This window comes from Vipera ursinii (assembly GCF_947247035.1).
Source record: "Vipera ursinii genome assembly, chromosome: 3".
Classification (NCBI taxonomy): domain Eukaryota; kingdom Metazoa; phylum Chordata; class Lepidosauria; order Squamata; family Viperidae; genus Vipera; species Vipera ursinii.
Window position 1 is genome coordinate 107,861,111 of NC_139516.1, and position 22,642 is coordinate 107,883,752.

At 37.9% G+C, this 22,642-nt stretch overlaps 1 protein-coding gene across 1 annotated transcript in view; it reads right to left on the reverse strand.

The window, feature by feature from the left end:
- The window catches only part of CACNA1E (calcium voltage-gated channel subunit alpha1 E), a gene marked incomplete at its 3' end in the record, with an annotated part of 392,449 nt that overhangs the window by 244,785 nt on the left and 125,022 nt on the right, over window positions 1-22,642 (reverse strand). The gene's annotated exons all lie outside the window — the stretch shown is intronic.

Consider the following 22,642-nt stretch of genomic DNA (forward strand, 5'->3'; position numbering starts at 1 on the left):
AAATGGCCACTGAAATCAAAGCTCTTTTAAAAATGCAAGATGTACAGTAGATTCAGTGGTGGGATTCAGCCAGTTCGCACCACTTCAACTGATAGCTAATTTTGTGTTGCCCAGGCCCAGAATGAACTTCCAGAAGGGGCATCCACACAGAGAACTGGTTGTTCACATATTTGAACCCCACCACTGAGAAAATTGATATACTGACCTGTTGCAGTAAATGTGATTCTAGTATCATGGTGGTCAATTCTATATGTGCGGTACATTTCCTTGCAGAACAATAATCAGAAAGTTAAATAGGACAATTACACCAAAGGACTTACTTCACCATCTAAAAGGGATGCCTGTAAACAAAATTGCTATTAATAAAAATCTTATCAAGAGAAAGGATTAAACAATATCAATTCCCTGCATATTTCAAAAGTCTTACAATTGTCCTGGAAACTGTATTCCCTAATAATCAGAAATAGATGCTGATATTAAATACTTAATGCTACTAAAAAAATTCAGGGTGTTCTGAGAACTGCTACCTCCAATGGTGCTACAGGTAGTCCTCAATCTATGACCACAATTGAGCCCAAAATTTAGACTGCTAAGCAAGATATTTGTTAGGTGAGTTTTGCCTCATTTTATAACCTTTGTTGCCAACGTTGTTAAGTGGAAAATTGTAGTTGTTAACTTAGCAACTTGGTTGTTAAGTGAATCAGGCTTCCCCATTGACTTTGCTTGTCAGAAGGTCACAAAGGGGGATCCCATGACCCCCCCTGGGACACTGCAACCATCATAAATATGAACCAGTTGCCAAGCATCCAAATTTTGATCATGTTACCATGGTAATGTTGCAATGATCATAAGTGTGAAAAATGGTCATAAGTCACATTTTTCAGTGCCATTATAACTTTGAATGGTCACTAAATGAATGGTTGTAAGTTGAGGACTACCTGTATTGTTGACGACCAAAAAAAATCACATACTCAAGATTTGGCTGAGTAACTCTATGCCTTGAAGAAGGAGGTTATTTTTTAAAAAAAGTTGGTTTAACAAAAGATACTGTAATCCTGAAGCACTGGAAATTATTCTGCCACTGATATCTACAAAAGCAGTAAACTATAGCAAATTGTCTGGTCCTATACAACTTAAAGCTAATTCAGTGAATGCTATAAAATATAGCAAATCGTTTTTCTTCTAACTGTTATAATCATGGCAGTATATGGTAAACTATGTACAGTACATACTGTAAAACTATTATCAGTGGAAGTAACCGTTAGGCATTAGATGTAGTAAAAATAGATGTCTACTGTTATTATGTGCTATTGTTTCTTTCTCTGGACAGGGATTAAAAAAAGATCATGATCTCTGGTAGATTTCTGGGAGGTTTGAAATAGATTAGCAAGGATTTCAGATGTTCACATTTATCTGGTTGTCAAAACAAATATCCAGGCTAAAAATGCCTTTATCATATTTGTTTTCCATTAGGAAGTGTTTAGTGGGTCTTGCAGTACAATACATATTTTTTATTCATTCATCCTCATCATTAATTGTCTAAACTTATTACTTAGTCAGCACACACAGTTCTTTTCCTAACATTTTTGTTTAAACTCCAAAGATAAATTTTTGAATTGAAAATCTTTATCACCCAAAAATGAGCTAAAATCCATCCACACAACTTCTCAGGTGATGGGTAATTACTACAACTCATAGCATTGCAGCATGTGGTCTGAGTAGCACTTATAAATACAGTTAATGGAGATCATTTCAGAATTACTTATCTGAAGCAATTTTATTCAATATTCAGCAATAGAACACTGCTAGTACAATCAAAAGCTAAGAAAAAATAAAACCTGCTGATGATTAATATAATAAAATGTGACTATGTATAGTGGGTGGACTATGTATATCATAAAATATTGGGAAGAGTGGGTTGTGAAACAGATTATGTGAATCTAGACCCAAAACAAGTATTTGTTCAAGATGGATTAATGGAACATAGGAACATTGGAAAGGACAAGAATAGATGGCCTAAACTTTCTTCAGTGTAGGAAATATTCAGACTTAATGACAACCATACAATGTGTGGAGGTAACTCTGGAAAATCTGTTCTAGAATTAATGTTTCTGATTTGCTACACATCTAAAATAAAATTCTTCTGCTCTTTGGCCACTGTGCCAAGAACAACGTTCTACTTCTGAAGGCTGGTTTACAGACTCATACAGCTGTGTGTGTGTAACTCATCTTGTGCCATTGTAAAAGGCAATAAGAGCAATTATAATATTTCAGGTGGTGGATAACCTGTAACATGACCCTCATTCTGGACCTACTGGGACAGGTAGATGTCATGGGGGAGAGGTGATATCTTGGATAACATAGTCTCTTGCCATATAGGGCTTTATAGATCCTTACCAGCACCATGATTTGAACATGGAAGCATACTGACAACCAATGCAATTTGTGTAACATGTGCTGATTGAGGTCTGCACATAACTGCCCATATGCCATGCTGCCATATTTTGCACCAGCTGCACCTTCTGAATTATCTTCAAGGGCAGACTAATGTAGAACAATTATAGTAATCCATTTGAGAGGGCAGAACAATCCTTTTCAGGAAGTTGTACAAAGGGTCTTCTGGCCGTAGCTGCCTACTGCTCTTATAAGGACAAGGAAATCTTACTCCCAATCAAAACCAACTGGAACCAATCCGCAGAGGAAGGAAGAGAACCAGCTCAGTGTATTATGAGAAAGATCTTACTCATTACATTAATGATCTGTCTTTCCTTCAGTATGAATAGCTGTCATAAATAGTACTCAATCCTTCATTTCGACCCTAGGGATTAAAATAGACTGAGAGATTGTGACAAGGTACCCAATGATCTTCATGGATGAGGGTATGTTTGAACTTTGGTCCAATATCTTAATTATTATATCACAGTGTCTCTTTTACAAAAGAGAATTCTGTCACAAGCTCCAAATTGTACAGTCAAGCTATTTAGAGATAAGTCAATTTAAAAAATCAAGTTGAAAGAAACTTAGAGATTGTCACTCAAAACTATGACTCAATCCTCTTGATTTGTTTTATAGCTATTTTTTCCCTATAACTACATACACCTTATTCTAGAACATACAATCATATAGCAATACCATTTGTGATTTTTAATAATAAATAATAAACCTTTATTGTCAAAGTACAACATGTGTACATTGAGATTAGCTGAGCCTCCCCCTGTGCTCTCTCCCCCCAACACACAGTGACAACAAACCCTCCATCCTACCACACCATGTGAACCAACTACACCACACACCGGCCTCCCAAAGTCAATTCTGCATAAGATTATGTCTCATTTAAAAGCCTAACAGCCCACGGATAAAAGCTATTTTTCAGCCTGTTGGTACGGCTGGCTATATTCCTTATATCTCCTACCGGATGGTAGGAGAGTAAAGAGATACCGTCCAGGGTGTGAGTCATCCCTGAGAATCTTCCTCACTCTTCCAAGGCAACGAGCCCTGGCAATGTCATCCAGTGGTGTCAGGGAACAGCCCACAATGTCTTGTGCTGTGCTCACTACCCTCTGTAATACTTTCCTGTCCGCGGCTGTCAGACCAGCATACCAAACCACAATACTATACGAGAGGACGCTCTCTATAGTAGACCGGTAAAAGAGGGTCATTAGCTGTTGTTCTACCCTGTTCTTCCGCAAGACCCTAAGAAAGTGAAGCCTCTGTTGGGCCTTTCTAGCCACCTGGGTTGTGTTAACTTTCCAGGTCAGATCTTCACAGAGGTAGACTCCCAGAAATTTAAAGGAGGAAACTCTCTCTACACAGTGCTCCCCGATGTAAAGTGGGGCAGGTTCCTCCTTTTTTCTCCGGAAGTCTTAACACCATCTCTTTCATCTTGCCGATGTTTAGGTGCAAGTTGTTGTTACTACACCATATGGATAGTTTTTGTACCTCCGCCCTATATGCTGTCTCATCCCCACCTGTAATAAGACCCACCACAGTTGTATCATCTGCGAACTTGATTATCTTGATTTTCTGATCAAAGAAAAGAAAACTATTAGAAATTCTCAAATTGTGTCCTTTATTACTGAGGGGTGTCACCCAATTAAGTCTCAGTAACAAACAAATGAAAGAGCACTTTTAAAAACTACACTGCAAAGGCAGATAAAATGGAGGTTTGCTTCTTAATTTCTCAGAAAATATGTTTGCTCAAGGACATCTGTGGCTCTCATTTTAATATTCTACAATCTTTAATTATACGATATATTAAATTGGAGAAAAAGCTTGTGTCAAATAGAAACATAGCTAATCCTGGCATTTCCATTTGAAGTACAATTCAGCATATTTAAGTCCACTATTTTCAATGGGGATAAATGCATCTCACTCTTTAACCATAGATCAAACAACTAAGAATGATTAATTCTAACTTAATGTCAGTTATAATGTACTGAAAAGTCAGTTTCTTTTAATTCTACATCAAGAATTTTACCTCACCTTTCTTTTCCACCATTTTTAAATACACTTCCAGCCTAATTCTGTTAAAAAAATCACAGTGGATAATTTTAAGTGAAATGTGTATCTAGCACACTCCCAGTAAATCTCTATATCCATATCAAAGCAAGTACATGCACCATTCAATTCAACTTGCAAAAAACAGAGCTTGATGTTCATTTATTAAAGATTAACAAACATCAAAACAATTAACTGGCAAAATAAAATACAGTTTTTTAAAAAGCATGTAAAAGCAGGGAAAGATAGAATAGGCAACAATTTATATTATCTATGCATCTTTATATCTCTATTTCCACAGAAACAGAACCTTCCAAACTATTGGAAACTATACTGGGGGTAATTAATATGGTAATTAAAACAGATTCTAAATAGTCCCAATAACTTTTGACTGTTCCAGTTTTAAACTTTTAAAATTCCTAGTACAATAGAATAAAGATGGAAAGCAGGGCACCATGTTGTCCCTCCTCCATGAAAAGTCAGGGACAGTGACAGAGTTGGTTAACAGAGATGATATATTTCACAAATCACAACATACATTGAATCAAAAATGTTTTAGTATGCCATGTGGGAGCACAGTGAGACAAGGAAAGATTTTCTCTCTCCCAAAAGGGTATATCACTAAATATGGTTCAATGCTGCTTTTATACATACTGTATTGTGTACATATAATGATGCTAGATCTCAGGTATTCTGAAAATGACACTGTGACTGCCAACACATTTGTCAGAATAACATCAGCAATGGCAACCAAAGAAATAGTTGCTGTTCCCTCTTCTAATGGTTCTAAAAGGTGAATCATATTACCAAGAAACTGCAGGAAAATTTCTTCCTCTAAATAACATTTGGCAAATGGTCTCTAGAATTTCATCATTAAAATGGGTCATTTTGTGAGATTATTTTCAGGTATCTTTTTATTGGACCTACACTGCTGTTTCAGGCAATGGGCATTTTTACTGCTATTTTAACCTAGGAGAACTCCAACATTAGCTTACTCTGATGCCATTGGCTAGATTCAACAGTTTCCAAAACAAAGACTACAAAGCAGAACATTTCAATAAACACACACAAAAAATGATCAAATCATTTTTACCGAGGCCTAAACCTTTCAAGCCTTTCAAGACATAAATGGAATAGGCAAAGGTAGTTTTCTATCCAGTATGTCAAACATTCTGGGTTATTGTGATAATTGTTTTTTTGTTCTGTAAAATATGGATTCAGAAGAAATCTTACTAAATCTGATGTTAGCATCTTCTAAATGAAAATTAGAAATTCATTTCCTGTCATGATGCAAACTGAGAGATCAGAATGTGTTAGTAGGTACAAAAGATGCATCCATTTCCACTTCCAAATCACACCCAATCATTTTGAACTTAGTTGTGTGGTGATCTTCACTTCAAATAGAATAGAGTTGGAAGGGACCTTTGAGGTCTTCTAGTCCAGCCCCCTGCTCAAGCAGGAGAACCTATACCATCTCAGACAAGTGACTGTCTAGCCTCTTTTTAAAAATCTCCAGTCATGGAGCTCACATGATTTCTGTGGGCTATTCCACTGGTTAATTGTCCACTCTGTCAGGAAGTTTCTCCTTAATTCCAGGTTGCTTCTCTCTTTGATCAGTTTCCAAACATTGTTTCCTGTCCTGCCCTCTGGTGCTTTGGTGAATAACGTGACCCGCTCTTTGTGGCGGCCCCTCAAATACTGGAATACTGCTATCATGTCTTCCCTATTCCTTCTTTTCTTTAGACTAGCCAAACCCAAGTCCCGCAGCTGTTTTTCTTATGTTTTAGTCTCCAGGCCTTTGATCATTTTAGTTGCTCTTCCCTGAATTTTTTCCAAACTCTCACATCTTTTTTGTGATATGATGACTAAACTGGCTGCAGTATTCCAGGTGTGATCTTACTAGGGTTTTATAAAGCGATGCTAATACTTTGCACGATCTTGATTCTATGCCTCTTTTTATACAACCCAGGATTGTATTAACTTTTTTGGCTGCTGCTGCACACTGCTGGTTCATGGTTAAGTGATTGTCCACTAGGACTCCAAGGTCTCTCTCACAGTTACTGTTTTTAAACCAGGTCCCGCCATGTATCTTTGATTTTTCCTGCTTAAATGTAAAACTTTGCTTTTCTCCACATTGAAACTCATTTTGCTGGATAGGGCCCACTGTTCAAGTTTGTCAAGATCTTTTTGGATCCTGAGTTTGTCTTCTGGGGTATTGGCTAGTCCTGACAGTTTGGTGTCATCTGCATATTTGTTATGTTCCCCTTCAATTCCCCCATCTAAGGTATTGATGAAGATTGTTAATGAATTTATTGTGCAGGGTCACCTTGTGCTACCAAAGAGTTGCACAGACAAGGAAGGGTACTGAGAGCAGTAAAAGTCACACAAGAATACACTGAGTTATAAAAACAAAAAGTAGTTTACTTTTGAGGTGGTGTAAGAACAAAAATGCACAGTCAAAAAATAAACAGTCCAAGTCATAAACAATAGCAACAGTCCAAGCTACAAAGTCTTCTTACCGGTCCAGAGGTCAAAACACAGTTTAGGTTACAACAGTAGTAAACCAACAGCAGAGCAAAAACAGTAACAGTAAATATCAGTGAATTCAGAGAGAGAGAGAAACTACGTTCCTAGCTTCCTCTTATGGCCATGAGAACACTTACACACCCATTGGCCAATTAACTTCTTAAAGACATAACAACATCATGGTTAATATATTTTCAACCCAACATTGTAGGCTAACACCATATGCCTAACATTCTCCCCTTTGGGTAGAATAATATATAACTCTTACAATCTTATGCACATTCTTTCACAATTAGCATTGTGTTTCACAGCACTTTGTACCTTCGTAAAATGGTCTGCAATATTTACATCAGATGAACAATACTCTAGCTGTATTAATTTATCTTTGACACATTGTCTGACATTTAAATAACGAAGATCAGTATGTTTACATCTTGTTCTTAAGGTAAAGGTAAAGGTTCCCCCGCACATGTGTGCTAGTCGTTTCCAACTCTAGGGGCCGGTGCTCATCTCCGTTTCAAAGCCGAAGAGCCAGCGCTTGTCCGAGGACGTCTCCGTGGTCATGTGGCCGGCATGACTAGACGCCAAAGGCGCACGGAACGCTGTTACCTTCCCACCGTAGTGGTCCCTATTTTTCTACTTGCATTTTTACATGCTTTCGAACTGCTATCTTGTTCTTACTGCAGCATTATTAGCCATCTTTATCGCAGCTTGATTGTCCTCATATACAATAAATGGATCATTTACATCTAAACACATATCTAACAATAGTTGTCTGTACACTAGCAGTTCTGTACATAACACTGATAGACATGAAAATTCAGCCTCCATTGTAGACAAGCTTATGTGTTTTTGTCTAATAGATTTCCATCCAATCAAGGAGTCACCCAACATTATAGCCAACCCTGAAGTAGATTTACGAGTGTTAGTATCAGAGGCAAAACTCGCATCTGCATATGCAGTAAGGATTAACTCACGATTTGGCTCTAAATATAACGAGTAGTGAATAGTTTGCTTCAAATACCTTAATACTCGTTTAGCTGATTGCCAGTGTCTAACAGTAGGATTATTGTTGTACCTGGCTAATTGGTTTACACAGTAAGAAATATCAGGTCTAGTCCAATTACTAAGATACATAAGACTTCCTATCAAAGATTGGTATATAGCCTTATCAAATACAGGACTCTCAACATTAGTGTCCTTAAAATCCATAGCCATCGGAGTTTTTGCTGGTTTACACATTTCCATATTGTATCTCTTTAATAACTGAGATATCTTACTGGCTTGTGAAATCTTAAAACCCCTATTTGTTTTCACAATATCTAACCCCAAATAGTGGCTTATTTTCCCAAGATTTCTAATTGTGAATTTATTTTGCAATCTTGAAATGATAGTTTGTACTTCTAACTCAGTTTTTGTTATTATTGCAATATCATCTGTGAATAATAAAAGAAAAGATAACACTCCATTGTGTTCTCTTCTAAACAAACAAGGATCAGCATTACTGACTACAAAACCTAATGCACTCAACTCATTAACTATACATTTGTTCCACTCATAGCCTGATTGTTTCAATCCATAGAGGCTTTTCTTTAATTCCCAACAATCATGGTCTCTATCACTGGTCAATCCTGGTGGTATTCTTAAATAAATAGTATGTTGCAATGGAGCATGTAAATATGCAGTTTCAACATCTACATGGGTAACCATATATTGGTTTTTAGCTGCCCACACTAAAGCTGCTCTTAAAGTAGTTGCCCTCAGACTGGGTGCAAACACCTCGTCATAATCCTCAGTAGTTTGGGCAAAACCTTGTGCAACCAAACGTGCCTTATGGGTTACAGTTCCATCTACACCCTTCTTTAACTTATATATCCATTTACAACCTATAGCTTGCTCACCAGGTGGCAGTTTTGCTTTCTCATAAATTTTAAGATCCTGCAAAGACTTCAACTCCCTGTTCATTGCAGCTTTCCATGATGCCTGTTCCTTTTCAGGATACATCCTGATCTCATCATAGTTAGAAGGCTCTGAACTAACCTGACATACTATACTAGCTTCATAGCGATCAGGTGGATGTCTGATGCGCGTTGAACGCCAAGGAATTACAGGGCTTTGAATTTCTGACTCCTTTCCTTCCTCTGATTCATCTATTATCTCCCCTATCTCCTCTTCATCTTTTATATTTACAGGAGATGTATTATCATTACTAGTTACGTTATCAGAGGAGTCCTCAAACACTAGAGGATCAGTATTAACAGTTTCTTGCTCTAACCTATCCCAACCAACGTGCTCAAGGAATTTTGTATTTGCACTGTTATATACATTAGTTGTGCCTCGTTCCCAGAAACGATAGGATCTATGGTTAGCTTCATAACCTACGAAGTATAATTGCCTAGCCCTATGTTGGCCTTTACTCCTGAGTTGTGCAGGAATGTGGACCCAAGCTGGGGTGCCAAACGTGTGCAGGTAATCAAGGTTTGGTTTTCTACCATGCCATATTGTGTATGGTATTTTACCAGTAGAAGTATTAACAACTATATTCAGAACATGGTTTGCACATTTTGCTGCCTCCCCCCACAGTCTATCTGTTAAGCCAGAATCTTGTAACATGGTTCTCATCATGGCTTGTAACGTTTGCCCACGTCTCTCAACAAATGCATTATGTTGAGGCCTATAAGGAGCTGAACGTTTATGCTCAATGCCAGCTGATTGTAGCATATCAACAAAGCGCTTATTTGTAAATTCAGTACCATTATCAGTAATTATGCACGGAACCTTTCTCTTTGTTTTTCTCTCCACAAACTTCAGCCAGTTTGCAAATTGTTGGAAAGTATCTGCCTTTGACTTAAGCAGATAACAAAAACCATAACGAGAGTAGTGGTCCAATATACTTAAAATATAACAAGATCCTCCTAAACTTGGTTTCATGGGTCCAATTAAATCAGCAAACACAACTTCCAAAGGAACAGTTGTTTTGAAGCCGTTTAACCTGTTTGCAGGAGTTGCCTTGCTCTTTTCCTGATTACAGGCATTGCAATTCAAATACTTACTACATGGTTTCAGTTTAATTCCGTCTACTAACTCAACTGTTTTACGTAGTGAGTTAAAGTTTACATGCCCTAACCGCCTATGCAATAAATGTATACATTCATCATGTGGCTTCTTATTCTCACATATTGAGTTAGCTTTAACTGTACTAACCTGGTTACTTGTGATAACAAACAAACCATTTTTCAAATTAGCAGTTACACAGGTTCCATTCCTCTCAATAGTGCATTGCTCCCCTCTGAATGTTACCACAAACCCAACTTTAACCAATTCCCTTACAGATAACAGGTTGAATCTTAGTTTAGGTATATATAACATAGGTAACTGTTCATCAATACATGGACAATAAGAATTACCTTCACCAGAGGCCTTCATCCTCCAACCGTTGGCTAGTGAAACATATTGGGTGCTGTTTTTCATAGTAATAAACCTCTTTTTCACTTTAGTAATGCATTGTGAAGCCCCACTATCAACAACCCACAATTCATTATTTCTGGATGTTGATTCACCTGAAATAGCCAAACCAATGCCCTTCTTAGCCTTCCCACTGCTATTTACATTCTGTTTTCTACCCTTTCTACAGAATTTGGCTATATGCCCTTTAGCCCCACAAGAATAACATTTCTTGACGTTGTAAGCAGTGGTAAATGGCTGCTCCTCTAGTGGCTGTGTCTCTCTCAGCTGGTCTCTGTCACGCCTCCTTCTGGACTCTTCCAGCAGTCTCCCAGTAATGTTAGTCAATGTCAGTTCCTCTCTGGTCAGGACTTCCAAAGAAGAAACATACCCATCATAACTCTCATCCAAAGAGGACAGAATAATGTAGACCTGATGCAACTCTGAAAAAATCAGCTCCTTTTCATGAAGCTCTTGAAAAGTTGCCTTCATGTAATTTAAATGGGTCAGCATATCTCCATTCTTCTGCAGACGAGCCCTAAACAGCTTACGTGTAAGGTGTATATGTGCACCCACACTGTCTCGAACATAAAGCCTTCGCAAAACGCCCCAACACCTAGCAGCTGACTCCTCACCACGAATATGGACAAGCTGCTGGTCATTCAGTGTTAGTCCAATAATGCAAAGAGCTTTCTCATTGCTTCTTTTAAAGTCGTCTAACTTCTTTGCATCCTCTTCATCATCTGGATCCCAAGCAGTAGTATCTGGTGGGTTATTTACAACAGTCCATAGTCCTTCCTTGCGCAAAAGCAAGCAGTATTTCGTGGACCAGGAAACATAGTTTGTCCCATCCAACCGGGTTATCCAGGAGATGCCTGACAACAGTTCTTGTGCCATTTTACACCAAATAGCTAACACAAACTCAGCTAGGAATGCTGTGTGTACTAACTCTCAGTACAGACCTGGGCCCATAACCAGTGTTAAGGAATTTATTGTGCAGGGTCTCCTTGTGCTACCAAAGAGTTGCACAGACAAGGAAGGGTACTGAGAGCAGTAAAAGTCACACAAGAATACACTGAGTTATAAAAACAAAAAGTAGTTTACTTTTGAGGTGGTGTAAGAACAAAAATGCACAGTCAAAAAATAAACAGTCCAAGTCATAAACAATAGCAACAGTCCAAGCTACAAAGTCTTCTTACCGGTCCAGAGGTCAAAACACAGTTTAGGTTACAACAGTAGTAAACCAACAGCAGAGCAAAAACAGTAACAGTAGATATCAGTGAATTCAGAGAGAGAGAGAAACTACGTTCCTAGCTTCCTCTTATGGCCATGAGAACACTTACACACCCATTGGCCAATTAACTTCTTAAAGACATAACAACATCATGGTTAATATATTTTCAACCCAACATTGTAGGCTAACACCATATGCCTAACAAAGATATTGAAGAGTACTGGGCCTAAGAAGGAACCTTGTGGTACCCCACTGCTTACTCCTCTCCATGTGGATGTAGTGTCGTTGAGGACTACTTCTGCTGACCTCAGAATGTTGAGAACAGGAAGAGAATGCCATGAGCTAATCAGTGCTCATTTTGGTTAATCAATTAATTCAGTATTCTAATTCCTGAACTATAGCAGACCTTAAATCTGAAAAACCCACTGATCTCATTCCATTCTGAAAGGGGGGAAATGATCATGGCTCACATCCAACTTTCAGTATATGTTTGAGCACTTTTCCAGCCATTTCCTCCAAAATCTGAGCTGAACATGCTGTAAACGTTGTGTGGCCATGAAATGTCATTCTTCCTATATATAAATCCATTAAATATTTTATGAGAACCTAGTACTGTGTAACAATTACAGCTCTGCGCTCTTATCAAATAGAGCTGTACTAGAGCTTATGAGTAATGCCTTGCTGGAGCCCAGAAATTGGGAGGTAAAACAAAAGTTTACTGCACTCCCTTAAATAAGCAAGAAAAACCAAGCTAGGCAGTGTTTGTAGAGGGATTGTGAAACTAAGGAGAAAATGAAGCATTAGGATAGAGTTTGTTTAGATAAAGCAGAAGTTTCCATAAAACAAGATGCTGCCCATTTTGTTGCAGAGCCTGAATGTAGTATTTGGTAAAATACCAGTAATTTCAGCTGCACCAGAACCAAATCAGAAGGAGGAGAAGGATAAGGTGTGATCATAGAGATGCAGCACCAATATGGGAGATGCATCATCATACCCAGTGGTGGGATTCAGCCGGTTCGCACCACTTTGGCAGAACTGGTAGCTAATTTTTTGTTGCCGAAGCCCAGAATGCTGCTTCCAGAAGTGCCATCCACACAGAGAACCAGTTGCTCACATATTTGAATCCCACCACTGATCATACCCCAAACCAGATTTTCCTATGCTCTTGAGTTCCCAAAAGTGCAAATGCCAACAAATGCAAAACAGTAGATCTGCCGACAAAGAATGTTCCCCAAACAGAGTTTCCCACAAACTTCTTTCATTTGGATGGTGATCAGTGTTGAAAACCCTAATTCTCTGCCAAGTACTAAACTCCAACACAAAATGGAAGTTTATCTACTATAGTGACATTTCCCAAAAAATCCTATGCCTAATATTTTCTTTTGGAGAAGACTTTTTCAGTCAGTTATTTGTAAGCATTCATGAGCAGCATCTTTTTCTATTCCCCTCTTCATAATTTGTACTTCCTAAGTCAATGCAATTGTTGCATTTGTGTTAAAGTTATTGTATAATTAAAAAGCACATCTATTACAATATTAAATGCTACTTTGTTAAAAGATAAAAAAGTATTAATCAACATGACAGGAAGAGACGATTAAAGTGCTTCTGTTTATACTGAGGTGTACAAGAAAAAAAATCCTTTGAGAACAAGAATGCTATATATTTGTGAGAGTGTTTCCTTTTTTGTCCTGTGAAATGTAGGACAATACTATTGAAGATACAGCCCAATTTCTTTTTAAATATATTTAACAGATCTCAGCAATAATACAGCACAGCTATGCATGTTCTTTTTAGACACAAAGGAAGTTTGCACTGATATCGACTGGACTTCAGGACTTGCTGACTTGTGGATAAATTATTTTTTTTAAAAAAGGAGCAGAACTCTAAATATATGTGCTTACTTATTTCTTATGTTATAATTTACTAAATCTAATTCCTCCATAATATTTGTATGAGTTGATTTTATCACCTGTGCTGGCCCTTGGGTCTACCATATTGGGGCAGCGTAAACCAGATGACCACATTTTTGCAACTCAGGTGTAATATATCGGATACAACTAGTTTACAACACCATTCACTATATCTTGCAAACCATCCTTATTTCTACCAATAGTATGTTTCGTACATTGATTGTTGTTCTTTAAATTTCTATCTGCTCTCTTTCTAAGGATCCTTTCAGCTCTGTCCAACACTAGCATTAGCCATCTTCTCTTTTCTTACAATCCATTCATTTTCCTTCATACCTCATTTTGCAATTCAATCTTTATTTATTATTGTATTTCTGTATCATCAAATCATGCATTATACTTTTTTGTACTTTTGCTTGTTTTTGTATAACAGTCTATATTTATTAATAATTCTCATACTTGACCTTATCACTTTTTAAATTTCACTTAGTTATTATCTTTCCCATTCTATGGAATTCCAATTCCTTCTATATTTCTCCTGAAATGTTCAATTTTCATTTCACATAATAAGGTTGGTAGAAACGTGCTTCTATTTACAGCCATTTTGTCCTCTTTCAACATTCCTTCATTCTTTTCACAGACTATATGCTACCCATTATTTTTCTACTAACATTTCCACATCTTAAAATCTCTCCATTTGTCCATTTTTAGAAAAAAATTTACCAAGGTCTACCAGATCATATATTTCATCATTTATAACTTGCAATTGTTCACTCCATTTCCCCTGTAAAATACAAATTGTTTGGTCTTTGATACATTAATTTTCAGATCCTTATACTTTGTTGCATTATACAATGTAACATTTATAACAAATCATTTGGGTTCTTAGCCAACAATATGGCATTATCTACATAGAAAAATACACTTGCATCCACATCCACAATCAACAAAGCTTTCAGCAAACAATATGGCATTCATCAGCATACAAAAGTACAAGTACATCTACACCCACAGTCAACACACCTCTAACAATCCTAGAAGCATTTCTTATATGTTTGTCCATACATACATTAAAATCTAGAGGACAGAATACATTCTTGCCTTATTTACTGCTCAAAATTGAATCATTCTCACGAATGCTTTCTTGTTGATTGATTTGTCTATGAGATTTATCTCTGTTGTTATTTTTTGTTTTGTTTTGTGCCTTTACCCTTTACTCCTGGTAACTGCTTGGACAAGTCCTGATAGAGATAAAGATAGATGGAGAGGGAGAGGGAGATATCATTCCGGACTTCCGGTTTTTCATGGTAGCAACCGGTTGCGGGTTTGCTAATTTTGCCCTGCCAGGGGACCCTAAATGGATCTAAGTCGCCCTGGCAAGGCAACGAGGAAAGAAGAGTGCTCCAGTGATTCTGTTATGGTGGTGGTCATTCTGTTTGAGTTGGGGAAAGCCTTCTAACCTGACAGAAGAAAGGCTGGCCATATTGCATCGACCAGCCCAAGCTACTAGCAACTGAAGTCCAAAGCACTAACCAGCACAACTGTGAACAGCATGCTTGAAACTGGATGAGAAATTTGATCTTCTCTTTTCTATTTTACATTTAATTCCCTGGGAAAGATCCCCAAGAAGCAAAATCCCTCGAAAGGGAAGGGGGGGATTTCTGCTCCACCCTTATACTAACAAAAGTGGCAAATTAATCTTTTTGTAGAGGATCAAAATATATGGAAGTGAAATAAATATAAAACCTGAAACTTAAAACTAAAATCTGGATAAATCTAAAATTGTTTTAATGGTTAAGACTCTCATTTCAAAAATAATTGTTCATTTTGGAAATTGAAAAACAAATAGTTGCTGCCACCTAGTGGCAGATGAAGACTATGACAGCTATGACTTTAATATAAGACTTGGCAAAATCTGAGAAAAGCTAATATGTCTCTGTGACCTTCAAAGCTTTAACAACAAAGAACAGCTGTGACAAAAAAAGACAATAATCTGGGCTATAGACAAAGAGAGAATTATAAATTTCAGAATTTTTTTTAACTATTTGAATTACAAATATCTATCTAATTGGGACTCTAAAGCTATTTGCAGAGAAAAGAAAGGAAGAGGAAAACTCAAATTCTTGGCTATCATGGATCAATGTAGAAAGAACATATCAAGAAAACATAAATACTTCACAGGAGGAGATATATAGTATACTACAAATAATTCAAACAGCAATGACTTTAAACCACAAAGAAATCCAAAACAACTTTGAAAATATAAATCAATCTATTTTCAAGTTAACTCTACAACAAAAAAATTCCTATAAAACAACAACAGAGAAGGAGCACATAAAACAGATAAATGGATATAGAATTGAGAATAGAGACTTAAAGATGGAACTTAACAAAACAAGGAAACATGATTTAATCTTCATGGAAAAAAATTCACAAGAATTGGAAAAAAACTTATCCCTTAAGACTACAAAATAAATATGAGGACAAGAAAAAAGATTGCATAAAATGGACTGTAGAGATGTCAGGAACATCGGAGAGAAAGGAAATAGAGAGAAGCAGAGAGAAAGAAAAAGAAAAAGATTTTCAAAAAACATGGAAAGCCAGAAGTCCTGTACAGAGACACTTCTCCTGATTTAGTTTTTATATCTATAGTAACATTTACAAACATATGGGGGGGAAATTGATTCAGCAAAATACATTGATTAAGAAAGATAGTGGGCAAAGGAAAAAGGCTAAAGTGGAAACCAAGAAAATAGATGATGGAACTTACCAGAGAGAATACTTAAAAAAGAAACATTTGTTTGAATATGGTTAAAGAAATAGAAATGTTTTGGAATATATATGTCATTCTAAGAGGGATGAATTCCTTAAATAATATAGTATGCTTTCCCCCCTTTTTTGTTCTCTTTCTTGATATGAGTAATATAAAAAGTTGAAATGATTTAGATAAAGGAAATGTTTTAGATATTTAAATGTCATTGAATTTAAGAAAATTATAATGGATAAAAAATGTTTTGAATAAGAATTAAAGGACTAGATGACTAGATGTATTAAATGGAATGTTTAAAGATTAAACATAACTTTAATTATGGTTAAAAAGAATATGAAATGTAGGAAATAAATACATATTAGCTTAGGAGGGATATATATTTTAAGTAGTATGTTATTTTTATGCTTCTTTACTCTTGCTTTTCTTTCTTTTTTTCTACTGTTCTATCTTTTCCTTAAGAAATGTAAAAGTGTGAGATGATTCATATGGAAAAATAGAGTTAAATTCTTAAATGTAATTAATTTCTGAGAAAATCTTAACCAGTAAGAATATCTAGAATTTGGTGGGAGAAACAAATTAAAATAAGGACTATAACAGGATCTATGATAAGGAAACCAGAATGATTGGATAGAAAAAATATTATATTGATGTGATTATTATTTTTAGGAGTATTGGGGAAAAATTATATATTTAATTGTTATCTATCAAAACAATAAGAATTGTATTAACTCAATGTTTGCAAAAGAGGATATTTTGGGAAAAGAGGAAATCAACTAAAACTATTATGTGGATTATGGATTATAGAAATCAATTGTTAATGATTGTTTTACAAATGTAATCCAGACAACACACTGTTCACAAATTATTAAGTGATTTATGTTTTTAAAAAATCAATAAAATATGTTACAAAAAGAGAGATCATTCCTACTGCATTAAGAAACCAACTTTCTATTTTATATTCATGCAGTCTCCCACAATTCAAGCTTATTTGTTCCACCATATGCTTTCTTTAAATCAACAAATGTATTGTAAAGTTCATATTCCTATATTGCTCAATGACAGTCTGAACAGCAGAAATCTGGTGTGCACACTCCCTGCCTAGCAAAATCAAAATGTACTTCACTAATTGTGCTCATTTTCATCTCTTGTGTCCTTTCAGCTGGAATTTTGCACACAAACACTAGTCTCTCTGGTGTGTACTTGGCAAATTATTTTCCTATAGTTTTGGAATCACTTTTACAGTTTTTCCGTTTCTGCAAAGCGACATTATGGCCATTTTCCTAATCATTACATAGAGATGTAGTCTTCTCTCAAATGTTAAACAAATCACACACTTTAATTGCATTAACAAACAATATATTTTAATATTTCTCCATATACATCTGCAGCTTTAGTTTTCAATAGTCTCAGAACATTTATGATTACCATTTTCATAAATATGGTCTTGCATTCTTAACATTTATAGCATTTACTACAACTTCATTTTCAAGCATATCAGTATCAAATATCTAAAATTTTCTTTCCATTATTTACTCTCTTCAGTTCCATCCCAAATCATTTAATCACTTTTAAGTAGAACCCATGCTCTATTTGGTCATTTTTTTCAGAGATATTTCCTTATCAGATTCCTCAATATGACCATTCAAAATGACACAGCATTGAAATCAGTAACTTACAACTATTCTTACAAGCTTCATAGCATCACACCCAGGCATGTGATCAAAATTTTGGCACTTGGCAACCAAAATATATTACAATGGTTGCAGAGTCCTGGGGTCACCATTTGAAACTTTCCCAGGTGGCTTTCAACAAGCAAAATCATTGGGGAAAATTATTTTTCCCACTTCACCCTAGGCAGCTTCCATCTCTTCTTTCTGTATGCCTCCTTTCTAATTTTATTGGGAGAGTAATCTACTTCTTTCATATATCACTCATAGTTTAATTTTCTGAAATCATTCTACTTTCTCCTGTTTCCTTTTCATCTGTGTTCATCCCCCCCCCCAAAGATTTACACATTTCACTACAAAGAAATGGTCTGTCTAACATTTAGATGCTCTCATCACTATTGTATTCTTTGCTAGTTTCCTGTTTTTTCCTCATAAACTTTCTCAGTTCACAACATCCCTAGCAGTTTCCAGATTGTGTGCACACTGGGGTACAATAATAAGTTCACTAACCACTCAGTTTATTAGATAGTAAAATATTCTGTGAATTCACTGTGGCATCCTTGGGTACTGTGGCAGTTTTGGAGCCCTGGTCATAAGCCATCAGCTAAAATGCACTTTTAGATTTATATTTATCTCTTATTTGTGTGTAAATAATAATAATAATAATAATAATAATAATAATAATAATAATAATAATAATAATAATAATAATAATAATAATAATAATAATAATAATAATAATAATAAAGTTGGAAGGGACCTTGGAGGTCATCTAGTCCAACCCCCTGCTCAGGCAGGAAACCTTATGCCATTTCAGGCAAATGGCTGTCCAGTCTGTTCTTAAAAACCTCCAGTGTTGGAGCATTCACCACCTCTGGAGGCAAGTTGTTCCACTGGTTAATTGTTCTAACTGTCAGGAAGTTTCTCCTTAGTTCTAGGTTGCTGCTCTCCTTGACTAGTTTCCATCCATTGCTTCTTGTCCTGCTTTCAGGTGCTTTGGAGAATAGCTTGACTCCCTCTTCTTTGTGGTAGCCCCTGAGATATTGGAACACTGCTATCATGTCACCCCCTCACTCTTCTCTTCGTTAAACTAGACATACCCAATTCCAGCAACCGTTCCCTATATGTTTTGGCCTCCAGCCTCCTAATCATCCTTGTTGCTCTTCTCTGTACCCTTTCTAGAGTCTCGACATCTTTTTTACATCGTGGTGACCAAAACTGGATTCCAGGTGTGGCCTTACCAAGGCATTGTAAAGTGGTATTAGTATTTCACTTGATCTTGATTCTATCCCTCTGTTAATGCAGCCTAGCACTGTGTTGGCTTATTTGGCAGCTGCAGCACACTGCTGGCTCATATTGAGGTGATTGTCTACTAGGACTCCGAGATCCCTCTCACAGTTACTACTATTGAGCAAGGTACCACCTATACTATACCTGTGCCTTTGATTTTTCCTGCCTAAATGTAGAACCTTACTTTTTTCACCATTGAAAACAAGTGTTGCACTGAACTAAGTTACAACAAATCTCAGATGCACTTGCCCTGAATGTACTGCTGCTGTTTTTGATGTTTAGTTATATAATTTGCACGCCGTTAGGCGTGTAGGCCGCTACTTTTTTGGTGCAGCCCTTCCAAAACTTACAGCATGTAGCACTTCCCAGCAGCTCTGAACAGTGATGGAGATCCAATCAGGGCCCCAAATGCAGTTCAAATACAATGCAAACCAATCAGGGCTCTAGCTACTCTTTTGGTGCATCCCTTCCAAAACTTACAGCATGTAGCACTTCCCAGCAAATCTGAACAGCGATGGAGATCCAATCAGGGCCCCAAATGCAGTTCAAATACAATGCAAACCAATCAGGGCTCTGATATAAGGCTAAAAAAATGGTAGTGTGAGAAAAAAGGCTACTTTAAAAAAAACTTCACCATATTAAAAAAAAGAGCATTAAAATTTAGTAAGACCCAGACCAAGGAGAGAAAAATGCAGAGATGAATCAAAAATGTTGCAGAAAAAAAGCCTGGAATTGAGAACATAGGAAATCTCCTTTCAACAGCGTGTAAGATTTTAAGACATAAAACCGCTATTAAAAGCATGGATTAAAAATATTGTTAATCAGAGTTTATGAATTGGTTCCCATAGCATATATAGCATACAAACAATTGCCTCCCAAGATTTAGGGCTTCTACTTATATTACACAGATAACCAAATTCCTTTGGAAAAAGCATTTTTATCAAAAAGTAGGGCCTGATTCTCAGATCACACTAAAGGATAATGGGGTTTATTTGGTTTGACTTATAGTATTGGGTGAACCCAGCCACATGGTTTAAAAATAAATACTGCTTAAGGTGTTATGTGAACAAGCTAATTGCAACTTATTCAGTTAAACTGCTAAGTTTGTAAGCCGCCCTGAGTCTTCGGAGAAGGGCGGGATATAAAATGGAATTAAAATAAAAAATAAATAAAATAAAATACAGTAAGGTAAGCTAAAATTTAAATCTATGAATGTGTTCTCTCTCTATTAGCAACCATACTACTTCTACAACAAGAGCACTTTCGTGAGCCAGTTTAATTCAAATCAATTTCTTCAATTTCTATAGCTGCCCATCTCAGTTGAGTGACTCTGGATGGCTTTACAATTGTAAAATTATATTAAATGCAGCCAAGACATGCAGCTAAACAACTAACAATAAAGTCAACTAACAGGGCCTTTAATATATTATGAGCCCCAGGCTGGGGTACATAACCAAGTTTTTAAATCCTTGAGAAATAGAGTTGGGGCCATTCCAATCACTGAAGGGAGAGTATTTCATAAGGCTGGGGCTGCAGCAGATAAGGCCCGTCTTCTAGTTCGTATCAGTCAACACTTTTTGGCTGATGGGATATGCAGCATGCCCAAACTGCTAGATTGTATTGGATTGGTAAGGACACTCAGAAAAACACAGTCCCTCAGGTACTTTGGGCTCAGTCCATCATAGGTGGGTTCCCTCAGTGGCGGTGAGAGAGCCGCTGTGGTTGCTCTGCCTGGCTGACTCGGGTGAGAGCCGAGTTGAACTTAATTGGTGGACTAAGATATATTCTGGCCTTAATTTAACATCATTATTGTCATCTAACTATCCATTTGGTTATATTGCCCTATGCGGGTTTTTTATTATACTATGGCCCGTATTCAGCACGGACTTATTTGCTCTCAGGGGGGCTCCTCCCTCCTGGATACGACCTGTTGCCATGTCCCTTTCTTCCCTTAAGGACGGGCCCAATTGTTGGGACCCCGAGAGGTGGTTGGGCTTAGGTAAGGGCCTCTGGTATAAATTTATTAAGAGGCCCCTGGTATGTTTTTAGCCAATCATTTTAAAGGGTTAGGGAGGGGGGAGAATGGTAGGGAGGGGAGGGAATCGGGCTGTGTTTCTCCAGCTGGCTATCAGTCTGGGCCTATAACGGTTCCCGGTGATATGGGGTTGGGGGCACGGACTTTTGGTTCCATTAGTACTGGGGTGGGGTTGCAAATCCCCCCGACGATGGGGAATGGCAGCAGGCGGTTACGCGGAGGGCCGTATCAACATCTGGGATCACGCCCCCGCTGTCTTCGAGCAGTGGTGTGCTCCGACCCTCCGGTTGGCCCCCTTTTATCCGGGATTGATGGGGATCAGGACCCTGGGCTCAGGCTTGTGTATTTTAATGCCAGATCCATTGCGAACAAGGCTCCCCTCGTCCGTGATCTGATTGAGGAGGAACACGCGGATCTGGCATGCATCACAGAGACCTGGTTGGGCCCAGAGGGCGGTGTCCCTCTGAATGAGTTGTGCCCTCTGGGTTTCTGTGTACTACACCAGCCGCGGGCTCAGGGCAGGGGCGGTGGGGTGGCGGTGGTTATTCGGGAGACCTTATGTCCAAGGGAGACCACCCTTGTACAGATAGGCGGGAGTGAGTCCTTCCTCTTGAGATGTGGCCCTCGGGCTCAGTTGGGCCTGTTGCTAACATACCTGGCGCCCAGCTGTGTGGCAACAGCCCTGCTGGGAGTTCATGGCCTCCATGACGGCCATGGACCTGACTCAAGTAATTCAGGGTGCGACTCATGGGAGGGGTCACACTCTCGACCTGGTTTTCTTATCTAGACAATGGTTGGACGATCTGGGAGGGGGCTTACCAACTATTGTCCCCCTGTCATGGTCCGATCATTATCTCCTGTGACTGGTCTTCCACTATGTCACCCCCCGCTGCTGGGCTGTGGAACCGACCAGGTGGTTCCGCCCCAGGTGCCTAATGGACCCTGATCGGTTCCAGATGGCACTTGGGTCTGTTCCTATCTCCCTCACTGACAGCTCGGCCGATGCCTTAGTGGATGCCTGAGAAAGGGCTGCCACTGAGGCGATCGACCATGTTGTCCCCTTGCGACCCCTAACCCGACGCAGATCCTGGTGGGCTCCATGGTTTTCTTCAGAGCTCCGGGAGATAAAACGTCAGAGACGGGGTCTAGAGTGCTGTTGGAGATCCAGCTGATCTGAGCCTGACCAATTGTGACTAAGAGCCTTTACAAGGTCTTATCTCGCTGCAATGAGGACGGAAAAGTCTAATTACTTCGCTACCCTCATCGCATCCG